At 34.5% G+C, this 15,125-nt stretch overlaps 1 protein-coding gene across 11 annotated transcripts in view; it reads right to left on the reverse strand.

Annotated features, from left to right (window-relative positions):
* TBC1D5 (TBC1 domain family member 5) overlaps positions 1 to 15,125 on the reverse strand; it is a 536,700-nt gene that overhangs the window by 368,968 nt on the left and 152,607 nt on the right. The gene's annotated exons all lie outside the window — the stretch shown is intronic.

The following is a 15,125-nucleotide window of genomic DNA, read 5'->3' on the forward strand; positions in this document are numbered from 1 at the left end:
TAAAAATCCAAAAAACTGTGAATTTCAAAACATATCTAGTCCCCCTATGGATTTAAGATAAGGAACTGAGGATCTGTACAAGCTCATTCATTACAATATTTCAAATAAAAGCAAAATGCTGGAAACAACCCAAGTGGTCAACAACAGGAGACAGGTTGAATCAACTATGGACAACTGACTGCTCTTTCCTGCCTTTAAATCCTATCAACATCTATTCACAAAACACTCAGCCTACTACGTAGGTGTAATACCTTCTGTTTGTAGGGCATATGCTATTTTTACAGGCAACTTTCGCCTCATCTGTCTCTTACAGTAAAGGTATAAAGACACATCAGATAGAATCCCTACTCCACAGGAGGGTAAGTATATTTGGTGAGAAAAGACTGTATGAAATAACCTAAGTTGTAAATAACAGCTCAAGGTCGTTATAAAGAGGTCATCAGTCAATACAAAAAGTCCTTTAACCAAAGCCATTATTTACCATTTCACTAATCCATTCTTTTAAAAGGAACGCACCCAAAAACGTCTTCTGAAAAGAACCATAGTATGTTAGCTCATGGAGGAGTAATTTGGGAAGCTTTAGTCAGAGTTCCACAGGTAACCCATAGCTAATGTAATCAGTGGGAAGCTCTCATGGATTAGAGCTAGTATGCGTCCTTAAAGGACAGTGAGAAGGTTAAACAACAACAACAACCAAAAAATCAGGGGTGTAGGCAGGAACTTTTATCTCGGAGGCTTAGTTTGAACATATTCTGATCAAGGAGAACCACAGAGATCCAACTGTTCTTTTCTCATATGATGCTCAGGAACACATTCTAGAAAATCAAACAAAGGTTGTTGACACATGAATACATAGGTTCTTTACCCTCTCCCATCATGGAACACTTTTCTGCCACTTGGGTGCTGAGTAAAAACTTAATACAAATAGGATCTGAAGTAGATCCTAAAGGGCATGTAGGAGGTGGATGTTAGAAAACACATCAACTCTCTCCATAAAATCTTTCCGTTCTAGTGTTACTGATCCGTTCCTTATAAATACTACAGCCGTTCAGTGTTTGTCTTCATTTCAAATATTAACAGGTATACTTTTCTTTACTAACACAAGTTGATAATGAACGTATTAAGTTGAACTATAGAAAATTGCTGAAATTTAAGTTTTTTACCTCCCAAAAGAGGTAATTTCCAATGGCTTAAACTTCATCCTAATTCTTTGAATTGTCATTACCGTCTTCTCTTCATGTCTAGTTATTACTCGACTCAGGCTCTCCCTAGTGCTTTTACCATGACACACAATAGCTACTGAGCCTGTCTGCAACACCACCTACACACTCATCCCTCAGCATCATCCACGAGCACAGGGCTGATCATGACATGTCTTTTTGCATACCTTTCTCTCCCATCCCTGAAAGCTTATTAGAATGCAACTGATCACAGGTGACATTTTTAAAGGATAATCTTAAAACAGATCTAGTTTATCCAAAGGGTAACTCATTTTCAAATTCGATAGTTTAATTATTTTTATTAACTAACTACTCGGAAAAACATTCCAAAAATGATTGTTACAGATTATAAAACTCCTGAAGAGCAAGAAGTGACCATTATTAACTGCCCTTAGAACAATAATTTACATACAAAAGTGAATTACACTCACTGACCATTTCTATTATTCTGGTGAGTACGAAAAGTAGGAATAGCAAAAGGATAAACAAGCAGAAGGAACATTTAAGACATTGCTAAACACATACTTAGGAAAAGTCGAAGCAAATTTACATTTTTATACTACTGTGAAACATGTCACACAACCTGAACGACCTTCCTCCCTTAACACAAAATAAAAATTAAAAAATAAATACTTAACTGCTTAACATGAATGAAAAGCATATTATATGTTGATAAATGTCTAAATCATTAGTCAAAGAATAGGTATTGATTCTAACTATTCACTAGTGACAAAACTAGATAAATGAGTGTAAATCAAGAATTAATCACAATGAAAATTAACAAATTTCCCAAGAACAATTTTTAAAACAAGATAGCTATAAAACCTGCGTATTAGGGAAAAGAACAGAGTGGCGGGTGCTTATTTCTCAGAGCTACTTTGACACACAATGGCTTAAATGAATTAACATTCCCATTTAGATGTAATTACTGATGGGATAAGAAGTTTGTATGTCAATAAATAACTCTTTAAAAACATTTATAAAGTTTAACAATGTGCTTTACTGCTAGCAAGCATTAGAATGGAAATATACTTTGCTTGCTTTTCACGGCAATTTCCATCGGTAGTCATCTTCCAGCCTTTTTTTTTGGTATCCAAGCACAAGTAACAGCCATAGGAAGGTGAAAAAAAAAAAAAAATAGAAGATAATATTTTACATAATATAACATAATTTGTCAGGCATAAATATTAGAAATTTAAATAAAACAGATACAGATGCAGAGAAAGACACAGCCATATACCAAAACAAAACAGAGTCATCTTGAATCCTTAAGGAAGGGTCAGTCCTGGCTTCCTGATTACCCAGCACAACTAAGTTATAAAAACGTTAGAAATTCCCATGATACCATTTTTTCTCTCTTGCGAATTAGAGTAATCCATTTATACAGTTATAACAGCTGTTAAAAAACAAAATTCAACTGAGTAAATTTTAAAGATCTTATTGGCTTTATCCAACAAACATGAATCGGCAGTATCCCATCCAGCAGACAAAAAGGAGCTCCGAAGAGGTGTACAAAATGAGAGACTTTTTTACAGGCAGAAGGAACAGGGAACTTCTTTGCCTAAAAAGAAGTGGATTGATTATGGCAAGATCACTCTCCTTTAGGGGACGGCAGGGGTCTATCAGGCAGATTACCGAACTATTGCTTATTAGGTGATTCCTGATTGACCGGTTTAAGATTCCATCTCTGTGAGAGCTGAAACTATAATTGTCTCGGTTTGGTAACATGGGGCTTGGCATAACTGACTCCATTTTGGGCCTGTTGTCTTGTTTTTAAAACAGCCAAATTCTATTTTTAAATACCTTAACAAATCAATAAACTATGACTTTGTACAGAAAGTCAACTCTAACACTGAATCTTTAATAAAACTAAAATCCTGCTCCCAAAACCGCAAAGGATTTGCTCTCAGAATGGTTTTAACAATTTGTTTATTTAAATTGAAGTTTGATTTCATGGAAAAAAGGAAACTCTATAGAAAATACAAACATAACAGATTGTACAATATAAAATTATTACCTTAAATTACAATGTAATATTAATAATGGCCAAGACTATCTGAATAAAATTTAGGAAAAGCCACTTTAATAGCATACCATCAATACCAAATTGACTTATCTTTTAAAAGCTTTCAATAATTATACACAAAAGACCAAAAAAAACTGCATGGGAAATGGACTTCAACATGGTCAAATATTAATGGTCACGAGCAGGGTTGAATTCATGTAGTTATATATGGGAATTCTTTTTTAATATTCCCATAACAAATTACTGGTTATGAACACCAGATTGAAGGGAAATGAGAAAGATAAGGAAAAAGAGGATATCTCACCGCTAGGAATTAGAAAACTCTGTAAAGGGCCACACAGTAAGTATTTTAGGCTTTGTGGGCCAGTCTCTCTCTTAACTTACTCAATTTTGCTATAAACTAATGAGCATGGCTGTATTACAGTAAAACTTTATTTACAGGCACTGAAATTTAAATTTCATACAAATGTCCCTGTGTCACAAAATACACTTTTCTTTTGACTTTTTAAAAAGCATTTTAAGATGTAAAAGCCATTCTCATTTGTGTTGTACAAAAATGGATGGCAGACCAGACTTAGCCATGAACCAGATTTAAGTCAACCCCTGCTCTAAGTCATATGCTTAACCACACTGCCATCTCTTAACACAAAATAGAAACTAGACCCTCATTTTCTACATCAATACTTCCTAAATATTTTAAGATCTATCTCCTACTTTCTATCAACAACATCTTAATTCAGAGTCATCATTTCTCACTTAGATAACTGCCAAAAAGCAGAACAAAATTTAAAAAATTCTACGTGATCTTGATGCCTCCAGTGATGGTCACACCTCCAACCCATCCTAAAAAACTACTAGTACTAGAGTAATCTTTCTAAAATGCAAGCCTACTCCCATAATTTGGTTGATCAGGTAGAGATACATAAATAAAAATACAGACCATTTGAAGAATACATTAATAAACTTGATTTAATATTTCAATATAAAATACTGAAATCACAAGCAAAAGAAAAAAAAAGTTCTTTACAAATGCCAGTGGAACATTTGTAAATTTGCATATGTAGGGGGAGACAAAGGTAATCTTCATACGTTGTGAAAATGTAGAGCCCACATTTCCTGACCACAATACAAATCTAGAATTTTTTAAATGTCAAAAAATACTTGTTAGGGCTTCCCTGGTGGCACAGTGGTTGAGAGTCCGCCTGCCGCTGCAGGGGACACGGGTTCGTGCCTCGGTCCGGGAAGATCCCACATGCCGCGGAGCGGCTGGGCCCGTGAACCATGGCCGCTGAGCCTGTGCGTCCGGAGCCTGTGCTCCACAACAGGAGAGGCCACAGAGGTGGGAGGCCCGCGTACCGCAAAAAAAAAAAAAAAAAAAAAAAAAAAACTTGTTAACCAGAAATTGAAACAAATTTCACTTCTAGATTGGTTATACAAGAAAAACACAGCAGAGCAAATGAAATGAGTTAATATATTTAGGCTCTGAGCATCAATGCTGCCAAAGTTAAAATGATAAGAGAGGTATTATGTGCCTCCTGATGAACAGACTCAATTGCACCTATAATCTTGCCTAAGAGATTAAGCCTAAATCCAATCTAGCTCTGATGCGACCTCCCAATTTGGAGAAAATATAGAAGAAAATGTTGAGTTGAACCATGAGAACTCTACGGATCAAACAGCCCAGATTCTTCAGCAGATCACTTGTAAAGAAAAGAAAGTGCTGGAGGGAGAAACTACAGGTTAAAAAAGACTTAAAAGGCAAAACTAGTTTTTTAAAATAGGCAACACTAAACTGTTGTGTCTGGAGAGGCTCACATGGGTGATAAAAACCATAAAGAAAATTAAATGTTATTATTCTGAAAGTCAGGAAAGTGGCTAATTTTGGAGAGAAAAGGATGCTTTAATTGGCAAAAAGCACATGAAAGGGCTTCCGCAGTGGCTGGCAAAGCTCTGCTTCTTGACCTGGGTGATCATTACAACCATGTTTGTCTTATAATAACTCACCAAGATATACATTTGTTCTTATACTTTTCTGTATCAGTATTCCATTTTATAATGGAAAGGTTAAGAGCAAATTAATTAAAGCAAAAAAGAAAAAATCCTTAATAATAGAAACAAGAGAGGATGTAATATCAGACCCAAATAGGATTATAAAAATACAGGGGTTAAAAAGAGTACCATCTACAACTTTGTGCCCCAAAATGTCAAGATCCAAATGCAATTAAAAAGTTGATGAAATGGACAGTTTTCTAAGAAAAAACAAATTTTCACAATCTGAACTGTGCTGCAAAGAAACTGAATACACCCAAAATTTTAGAAGATAATCCAACCCTTAAAGTAATTATTAATTTCTATTATGTTTAAACCGCTCAGTAGCAAAAAAAGGAAGTGTCCCAATTCATTTGATGTTAACATGACTGTATAACACCAAAACATGACAAAGAGAGTACAAGAACAAATGACCTCACAATACCATAACCAAGATGGATTTCTTCCAGAAATGCAAGGGCAATTTATTACTACAGAATCTATTAACTGATTGTATAAGTAAGCTACAGGAGAAAAGACCATAATATCATTTCATTAAATGTAGCAAACCTTCGATAAAATGTAATACTCATTCCTAATTAAAAAAATAAGCTAAGCAAGAAGAAGAAAATAAAAAACACCTTCCATTCCTTAATAGAGCATTCATTCCTATGGAAAACAAAACACAAATAGCAGATATAATGGTAAACATAAATACATTTCTCTTAACAGAAAGTCAAGATATTGGCTATTTTATTCAACATTGTTAAGGAGATTTTAGCTAACCCAACAGGTCAAATAAAAGAAACAAGAAGTATAAACTTTAAAAGGAAGACAGAATTATAATTTGCAGCTTTCACTGTCTATGTACAAAAACCTAAGTAATTGAAAAAATGTTTTTAATTTATAAAATGCTTAAAACTAATGACTTAAAAAAAAGCTGTCCTATATACCCCAAACTGCTCTAAATTCAATAAATATTTGACTGATGTGCCAGGGACTATGCTGAACACTAGACAAACCAAAAAGAAGGTAAGGGGAATATCCCAGCACAATAGCAACAACAAATTTAGTACATTGTGAAAAACACTAGATGGAGAAAATGTGTGACTTGTTTGAAAGGTTTAAATAGCATTTGATTAAATCAAGATGCACAACATGTTCCTGGATGAGAAGACGCGTTATTGGGAAGATATAAATTACCCTCAAAGTAATCGGTACCTCTAATGCAATTCTAATAGAAATTCCAAAGGGATTGAGAAGGCAGAAAGCAGCAGGCTTAACAAACAGATACTGAAGCCCATGTAGATTGCCTGAAAACACCCAGGATTTTTTAAAAAGAATAAGATGAAGGAAATAGCTCTGCAAGGTGGAAAATCCACAATAAATCTACAGTTATTTAAAAGTGTAAGGTCTGTATAAAGAGAGACAAATAGATCAACAGATTAAAACTAACTCCAAAAGAGATCCATAACTATATCAAAATTTAGAATATGACCCAGGGACATTGGTTGATGGATTGAATATGATGATTAATAGTTTTCTGGTTGCATCACTAATCATTAGAGAAATGCATATCAAAACTACAATAAGGTATCACCTCACACCAGTCAGAATGGCCATCATCAAAAAGTCTACAAACAATAAATCCTGGAGAGGGTGTGGAGAAAAGGGAACCCTCATGCACTGTTGGTGGGAATGTAAATTGATACAGCCACTATGGAGAACAGTATGGAGGTTCCTTAAAAAACTAAAAATAGAACTACCATACGACCCAGCAATCCCACTACTGGGCATATACCCTGTGGAAACCATAATTCAAAAAGAGTCACATACCACAATGTTCATTGCAGCACTATTTACAATAGCCAGGACATGGAAGCAACCTAAGGGTCCATCGACAGGTGAATGGATAAAGAAGATTTGGCACATATATACAATGGAATATTACTCAGTCACATAAAGAAATGAAAATGAGGTGGATGGACCTAAAGTCTGTCATACAGAGTGAAGTCAGAAAGAGAAAAACAAATACCGTATGCTAACACATATATATGGAATCTAAAAAAAAAAAAAATGGTTCTGAAGAACCTAGGGGCAGGACAGGAATAAAGATGCAGAAGTGTCTTTAATTTACAAGAGAATGGACTTGAGGACACGGGGAGGGGGAAGGGTAAGCTGGGACGAAGTGAGAGAGTGGCATGGACATAGATACACTACCAAACGTAAAATAGCTAGCTAGTGGGAAGCAGCCGCATAGCACAGGGAGATCAGCTCGGTGCTTTGTGACCACCTAGAGGGGTGGGATAGGGAGGGTGGGAGGGAGACGATATGGGGATATATGTATACATATAGCTGATTCACTTTGTTATAAAGCAGAAACTAACACACCATTGTAAAGCAATTATACTCCAATAAAGATGTTTAAAAAAAAAGAGTTTTCTGGTTGCACAAATGGGAAGATATTACTGATTGAAACTGGGGAAACGAAATAAAGACCAAATGAAGCAAGAATAGAATAAATTTAATTGTAGACCTGTCGGATTTGAAGAATTCTCGTGAAGTCCAAGTACAGAAATATCAAGTAAACAGTGAGATAAATGGGTCTGGAGGTCAATAGTGCTCTAGGCTGGAGCTGTCAACTTGAGAGTCACACGAAGCTGCTAACTGAACTCCTGGACACAGGTGAGACTTGCCAAGAGGAACGAGTAGTGACAGGAGAAAAGCACTGGATCTTGAGAAATGCAAACAACTTAAAAATCAAGTAGAGGAAAATGAGCTCAAAGAGATGTGATAATCCATTAAGAAACAGGGAAACCAGGAATGTGTAATATCATAGAATCAAGGGCAAAAACATATTTCAAAATGGAGGAAAGTCCAACCTAAAGGTCTGAAAATGTCTACTGCAATTACCAAAGTACATTCTGCATGGTGTAAGGTTATAAAAAGAGATTCACGGTGTGAAGAATTCCAGTAAAGAACCCATATTTCAAAAGCACCTTTAAAGGGCTTATGTAGATAAAATTTTTAAAAGAGAATGAGAGGAGAAAGACATTAAAAAGGGAGGGAGGGAAGTCTAGAAGGACATACAAACAAGAAACACTGGTCATCAATGGGGGAAGAATTACAGGTAGTTCTAAATTTTATATACTTCCGTATTGTTTGACTATCTTTACCAAAAACATGGACTACTTATATGTTAGCAAAAAATAAAGATCATTTATTTGGGGGAGAGGGGATGGAGAAAAAAAATGACCTCCCAGACATTTTCTTTATAAGAAAACATTTTACTATGATTTAAAAGTTAAAAAAATTCACAAAGGTCCCACATACAGATCCATAGCATTCTAACTCTTTTATTACAGCCACATCGTATGAAGTGATATGCTTTTATTCATTCCTTTAACCAACATCTATGAAACATCTATTATGGATCACTCACTGTGCTAAAAACACTAGAGGTAAAAATATAATTCAGATACTGCCCTTAAGCCACAAGAGCCGACAATAAAGTAAAGAACACAGACATGTTAACAATTATAATTCAACATGACAAGTGTATACACAAAGCGCCAAGGAAGGTGTAAGTTAAAGTATTTGATGAAAGAAAGAAAGTTTGATCTGAATCTTGAAGAAAGATTAGGTAGGAGTTCCGGTCAAGGTCATCTGATTCAAAACAGAAAAGCAAAAGCAGAGAAGCATAAAGAAATGTTTGGGAAGCCTGAGTACTTCTAACAAACTTAAACTCTGCATTCGCCCACTCTCCCCACCAGGCCTCTTGGTTCCCTGAGTGTGCCCCACCACCCTGATGAGCACCTCATCAGACCTTCCTCTCTATCTGAAGCACTCAGCACAGGAAAATGCTTATCTTTTTTTTTTTTTTCCCTATGTGCTTTAAAAAAAAGTAGCAGCATCCATACGTCAATTCATGAGTTCTTAACTCCTGAATACCCTGCTTACAGATTATTTTAACTTTTAACCTACCACATTGCATAGTAACACCCTTCTGCTGAGTGAAAAAAAAAAAAGAAGAAAATAATAAAGCTGAGTCCAAAAAGCTAACGTGGTTTAAATTAGTATCAAGGAATAAGACTGATTTATCAACTACCACATTTTCCTAAATAGTTTTCATACACTGCTATTTCAAGGAAAGAAAGAACCTTAATAATTCCAGAAAAATAAATCGGTACTGCCGTTTTCTTTGGAAAAGTTATATAGGTACATGGTTGGCTGTTGAAATAAAAGTCTTCCCAAGGGATAAAGTGGTGGGCCAGTGGCTGGGGGGAAGAAACCCAAAAGAAAACCTCATTCCTAAAATAGCATTTCTCTTTTCACTTGCTATTTCTGTTAACAATCACCAAATAGTCTTTATTTGTTCATTCATTTACTTCCCCAGATTAACCGAAATAACAGAATATATGTATGGTATATTTCATATGCTTTAAAAACAAAGAAATCAAGTTATCTCATTTCTTTATACAAGATAACTACACTTTTAAAATTAATTAGAAATTAAATTTCTTTCATTTATTTATATGTTTCAATTTAGTTTTCTTTTTTTTGTGTGGAAGTAAGTGCATGTTACATTTGATAAATTTTGCGAAAAAATATAAAATCCCACATTTTCACAAAGGGTAGAAATGTTAAAAATTCAAACTTTCAAACTAAGGCTGTATGTATTCTAAATGAATAATAATTTTCTCCTTTGATATTCTAATTACTGTAAATATAATGCAGAATCCTTCTTATATTATAACATTATAGCACAATATTTGAGATCAGTTTTTAAGCACTCAACATTCTAGGGGGAAAAACCATGAAACTAAAGCCTCATTAAAGTGATAATTTCAGTTACATGAGCATTTCATACGTTATAAGAGTCCTGTATTATACACACATCTGTAACCGTCTACTGTGAACATGTGGACTCATACTCTTGGTGTTAACACAGCACCCCACCATAAAGAATTAGTGATGACACCAAAAGACAAATATATTTCTAAAAACTGACATGGTTTAAGTGTAGACAAACTAAAATATAAAAACAAGATAAAATAAAACTAACCAAAAACAATGCTGCTTACTGAAGGTAACATAGGTAACAGAAGTCCATAATTTTGAAGATCTGATATACATCAGGGAGCCCCTCCAGAGCAAACACTGAAATTAGTAAAAGTGGGGCTGGGCCTTCCATTTACTTTTTGCTATAAAACACTGACCAAGGTTTCTGACATAAGAACTTTAAGAAATAGCAACCAAATGTACCTTTAAGTTAATGATATTAAGGACTAGAATATATTTCAAACAAACTGTATAAGATTAAAATTTTAAACCCTCCCTCTTTTCCCCCCTTTATTCCTACCCTCTCTGTTTTTCTGTCTCTCTCCATACATGCACGCATATATGCATTTGTATAATTAATTCATCTTAGGAAGCTGAGTTGGTAACACAAAAATTAATAAAATCTTGTATAAACAAACTTAGAAGGCTGTTCTATTTAGTTGGTATCGACTATTTTTTTTTGACATCTTTATTGGAGTATAATTCTTTACAATGGCGTGTTAGTTTCTACTGTATAACAAAGTGAATCAGCTATATGTATACATATATCCCTATATCCCCTCCCTCTTGTGTCTCCCTCCCACCCTCCCTATCCCACCCCTCTAGGTGGTCACAAGGCACCGAGCTGATCTGGCATTGACTTTTTGAATAAGGAAATTCTGTAGATCAACTTCACTAGGAGACAGAGTCTGCTCTTAGATATTTTTGTAAACAAAAAATCTTGTCTTCCTTTTAAATTCTATACTCAGAGAAGGCATGTGTTTGAAATAAATAACTGAATCATCACCCTATTATTTCTCATACCCTAAATCATTACCATATATCTATAAAACATTCCCTACATCTACATTTTTACCAATAAATAAAATTCTGATTCCCTGACATTGTCTTAGCAAAATGCGCTAAACCTCATACCAATTATACTACTGACAATACATACTCTTTAAGAATAAAAGAATCCTAAAGTAATCCATTTTGTTTCTAAGCAGATATCATTCGTCTCAGACTTCGTCTTCAACATTTCCACAAAAGAATAATTATCAAAATTAGTGAAATGTTGCACAGTTCTTATTCAGGAGAATACCCTGACTAAAGCAGACCACTCACTAATAAAGTGCAACTTAATAAATCATGTGGAATCTTATTTTGTTCAAACCCTTACTAACTCCTAGCACCATCTGTTACCATCAAAACTATATGACAAGATATGATATATAATTAATAGGTAAACAACAATCTAATTAAAATGGACAAATACTCCATGTTCCTGCCATTTGGGAGCTCTAATTACAGACTAAATTTTAAGCTTGAATTAAATATTTAAGCTGGAAAATTAACTTTCCTTCTCGAGCCTTGAATACATTAATACAGATATGTGAAGCGACTTCCTGATGGGAACTTAAACATGTAATTTAGTTCCATCAAAGCAGTTACTAATTGTTAAGCAGCAGTACCTTACCATATGTACACAATAGCTATTCAGAGCTGAAAAGGTGGCTCCAAAGCACCCCTCTGCAACCCTTTCCTGACATAAATATAAAATGTATATACTGCACAGCAGTAAATACACACACTGAAAATAAATTAGAGTCTTCAGCTTTCAATGCTTTCGGAAGACAATTAGAAATTGGTCTAAATAAACAAAATATACCTATATTTGACAAGGTAAAAACCACACACAAGTATAAAAGGCCAGAAGATATTAAAGGATGAGAAGGATCCAGGTATAAAATTCTAAGATTACACAAAGTTAATTAAAGACCCTGACCTACTGAACCAAAATAACGAGTTAAGATGGGATACTAATTCTTTTCTTCCTACCTCTTTCCTTCATAGAATTTAGCAGACTTTGGTAATAATGTTCTAGAAAGCATTTAGAAAGACGACAACTTAAAGGTGAACCTTTTTCTACATTTTTCACTCATTTTTGAATGTAGGAAGAAAAAATTTCAGAACAAATGACCCTAACAAGCACATGTTTAAGAAAACAAATTCTACAAGAATGTGAGAAATACACTAAATTGCCATTTTATGTTGAGCAAACAGAGAAAATGACAAATCGCTAAAGAAAGGTGTATATCACTCTTTTTTAAAAATAAGTTATTCTAATTCCTTATAAACATAAACAATGGCAGGTCAACACAGTTTGGTTATGAAAAGAGAACATGGTCATTAAATATTTCTTTGTTAAGCATTAAATAGCATTTAACTTTTAGCTTATACTAAAAATTACTTAATTTTTATACTTACATAGAAACAGTACTATACTGCACTGTTTAACATTCAAGGCCAGTGAAAAATATATAACACTTGCTTACATTAAATTTCCTATATTTGAAATTTTCACCAGAATTTAAGTGAATTAAAATTTAAATCATAAAAAGATCTGCATATAAGAAAAAAAGGGAGCTTCCCTGGTGGCGCAGTGGTTGAGAGTCCTCCTGCCGATGCAGGAGATGCGGGTTCATGCCCCGGTCCGGGAAGATCCCACATGCCGCGGAGCGGCTGCGCCCGTGAGCCATGGCCGCTGAGCCTGCGCGTCCGGGGCCTGTGTTCCGCAACGGGAGAGGCCACAAAAGTGAGAGGCCCGCGTACCGCAAAAAAAAAAAAAAAAAAAAAAAGAATGAAAAGGAACCTTCTATTCTATTTTGACAATAGGAAATCTATTTACTATTTTGTAATTCATAACTCTTATTCTAGGTTTTTGCTCAAGAATAAGTTTGCCTGTTTTGTCTACCAATATTTCCCTATATCTATTCCTTCCAAAAGTTGCCAAAACTGTACTCATGCTTAAATTTTACTCGTGTAAATTATAGAACACTTGAAGTTCCTAGTATATTAGGGATCCCTAATTATCTGAATATGAAGATACCCTTTTTAGTTTCAAAAAATATCACAGATTTGTTACAGGATGTAATGTATAGCACAGGGGATATATTCAGTATTTCACAGTACTTTTGTATGGAGTATAATCCATAAAAATATCAAATTACTATTTTGTATACCTGAAACTAACATAATATTGTAAATCAACTATACTTCAATAATTAATAAAATAATACATACATACTTTTTTTTTTTTTTTGGCTGAGTTGGGTCTTTGTTGCAACGCGCGGGCTTTCTCTAGTTGAGGTAAGCAGGGGCCTCTCTTCATTGTGGTGTGCGGGCTTCTCATTGCGGTGGCTTCTCTTGTGGCGGAGCACAGGCTCCAGGCATGCGGGCTTCAGTAGTTGTGGCACACGGGCCCAGTTGTTCCGTGGCATGTGGGATCTTCGCAGACCAGGGATCAAACCTGTGTCCCCTGCATTGGCAGGCGGATTCTTAACCACTGCCCCACCAGGGAAGCCCCATACATATTTTAAAGAATAGTTTGTGTAAATTTTATAGTCGGAAAACAAATCAAAGATCTGCCCTACACACACATAAGTAAATGTACTTTCAGCCTCTGACAAAATACACTAACTAAATACACAAATGTACATGGGTTTAAAGATGCTTTGTCATTCCCCTCAAGTTTCATAATGATTTTCAGCCACAGACTGGCAAATACCCACAGAAAGCAAACGAGGACAGTCTTTGAACAATCCTTTGAAGTGAATATTTATTTTCATGTTATCCTGTATCACACAAAGAATAGCAAATGAAGGACAACCAGTAAATACTGCTGAGAGATAAAAACTCTGTCCTAAAAAGATTTGATGGATATACAAAATACGGCTGATTCATATTTAAGTAGCACGGTTCTTTTCTAATACTAAATCGGTCAACTGGAAGATAACAGAAGTTCCTCCATAACACAGGCTAGAAAAGTCTATTCAATTTTACTTAAAATCTGTATGCTGTAAAAGTACATGCCATGGAATTTACTAGGATGACAACTACATAGATATGAAATTCATGACATATTGATTCAACATATTGAACTGGTTTTTAAAACCAATTTATATAAATGATTATAATAGTCTATATTATGTTTAGCCCTTGAGGCATATGGCAGTAAATTTGAATTTAATTTTAAATAAATTTACATAAATATAAAAAGTTCAGTCATTTTTATCCACCCTGCATATGAAACAGAACAAATTAAAAAACAAGAGGATTGTACTTTATAAATGCACTTGAGGCCAAAGTTCAAATAAACCAGAAATGTAAGTTTCTTACAAAGAAATGAAATGACTGATTTTCATAAGACAAAAAAAGAAAAAGAAAGTCATCAATGGAGAAGCTACTACTGAATATTAAGCAGTAAATATTTATACAAATATGTATGTAAATATATATTTGGCAGTAAATATGATTTACATTTACTATACATTCTTTAAAAATTAATGTAACTGAAAAAACTTCATACTGATGTATGGTATACATATATTTAGATGGAACTACTAATTAAGATAGGAATACAGTAAATCCTCTTTGGAGAATTTATGCAATTTACAAAATGAAAAAATTTTTAAAGGCTGTCAGGTTTTCCTTGATAGGTTACTAGAAAGTCAGAGATTCCATCCTTTGTATAAGGATGGTTCTAACTTCCCATCAGTTAATCAGGGCTCAAGCTCTGATTAACTTGGAGACTAAGCCAGAAAACATACAGGTTCTGAACATGGCGCACGGACAGCATGTGTGTGAAATTAAGCAGCCTTGATAATAAAAATTTGCACTTTGACCTCTCACCTCACCCCTGTTCCATCAAATAATTAAATGCCCATATATCCAGAAATTCTAAACATATTAACCCAAAACCAAGATATGATTCCTAAATTTGGAGCTTATTACTTCGGTATCACCAG

This window comes from Delphinapterus leucas, chromosome 4 (assembly GCF_059928025.1).
Source record: "Delphinapterus leucas isolate spDelLeu-1000000601 "Yukka" chromosome 4, BTC_Dleu_Yukka2, whole genome shotgun sequence".
NCBI lineage: Eukaryota > Metazoa > Chordata > Mammalia > Artiodactyla > Monodontidae > Delphinapterus > Delphinapterus leucas.